This window comes from Austrofundulus limnaeus, unplaced genomic scaffold, assembly GCF_001266775.1.
Source record: "Austrofundulus limnaeus strain Quisiro unplaced genomic scaffold, Austrofundulus_limnaeus-1.0 Scaffold2, whole genome shotgun sequence".
NCBI classification, from domain to species: domain Eukaryota; kingdom Metazoa; phylum Chordata; class Actinopteri; order Cyprinodontiformes; family Rivulidae; genus Austrofundulus; species Austrofundulus limnaeus.
Genome location: NW_013952404.1, coordinates 5,153,483 through 5,154,804, shown reverse-complemented (window position 1 = coordinate 5,154,804; position 1,322 = coordinate 5,153,483). Strand labels below are relative to the sequence as shown.

Below are 1,322 nucleotides of genomic sequence, written 5' to 3'. Positions count from 1 at the left end.
GTGTGTGTGTGTGTGTGTGTGTGTGTGTGTGTGTGTGTGTGTGGTCTTAAAGACCCTATGAGATCCTGCTCCCAAAAACAGCACAACCCAGTTTAAAATGTTCAAATGTGGGTTTGAGTGAGAGAGTGGCTGCTGACCTGCAGGCCTAGTTCTTGAAATCACTCTTCCACCACTTACACAGAGGAAATCTGCTTATATGACTTGCTAATACCTGAGGAGAGATCTTTGTGTTTAAGAAGAAAAAAAAAGAAGCTGAAGCCATGGTGTTTTGTTAATCTGTGGCTATTCTTGTAATAKGTCTCAACATGAAAGGGTGATGCTCTTGGGGATTTTGCGTCCCTTTAAATATTTAAAAAAAAMCTGACAGACTGCTGCGCCAGCTGAAGTCAAAACGATGAGTCAGATGAAGAGCAGGCAGGAAGTGCAGCTGTCTAATTTAGCGTGCACAGGTACAGTTAGTTTAAAACTGATTCTGACCCAGATTGTTTTCCCTTCATAGAGTCTTCAGTGAGCTTTGAACAGAGGATGCTGTCCTCCCACAGTGTTTGCTACTTTCTCCTTCCTCATTTCCATATGGGTTTGTTTTGCTCTGTATATTTGGTGCTGGTCCACCCTCCACCTACTGCTGGCCCAAAAGGGCGGTCACAGAAAATCATCAAAATCAAGCTCCATTGTTGTATTTATTACACTCACTAACAAACATATTCCAGTGATGTTTTAGCAGAAAATTTAACGTTTTTGTTGAAGATGGACACTGAATTTRATTTTAGAATTAAAAATCATTCAGCTGTTTTGAAAACATTTTTGATTCATGGCAGAACGGTTGGTCTTACGGTCCTGTCACACTGTGATGTTTTAGACAACTCATGAAATGTTTTTTCCACTAAATTACTAGTTAAAGTTATATATTTAATCAATTTGTTAGCATTACACTATGTAGATGCCTAAAAGAAGTTTCCAGATGACTTTTTTTTAAAAGGGACAATATTATGTGTTTCTCAGGCATATACAGTGGGTAAAATAAGTATTGAACACGTCAACATTTTTCTCAGTAAATATATTACTAGAGGTGCTAATGACATGAAATTTTCACCAGATGTCTGTAACAACCCAAGTGATCCATATATACAAAGAAATCAAACCATAAATGTCCAGAAATGAAGTAATAATAATCTAGAATGGCACAGGGAAAAAAGTATTGAACACGTCAACATTTTTCTCAGTAAATATATTACTAGAGGTGCTAATGACATGAAATTTTCACCGGATGTCAGTAGCAACCCAAGTGATCCATATATACAAACTATTGAACACACTTACTG

General features: G+C 37.4%; 1 protein-coding gene across 1 annotated transcript in view; it reads right to left on the bottom strand.

Moving 5' to 3' along the window:
* chrm5a (cholinergic receptor, muscarinic 5a) overlaps positions 1-1,322 on the bottom strand; it is a 20,908-nt gene that overhangs the window by 18,664 nt on the left and 922 nt on the right. The gene's annotated exons all lie outside the window — the stretch shown is intronic.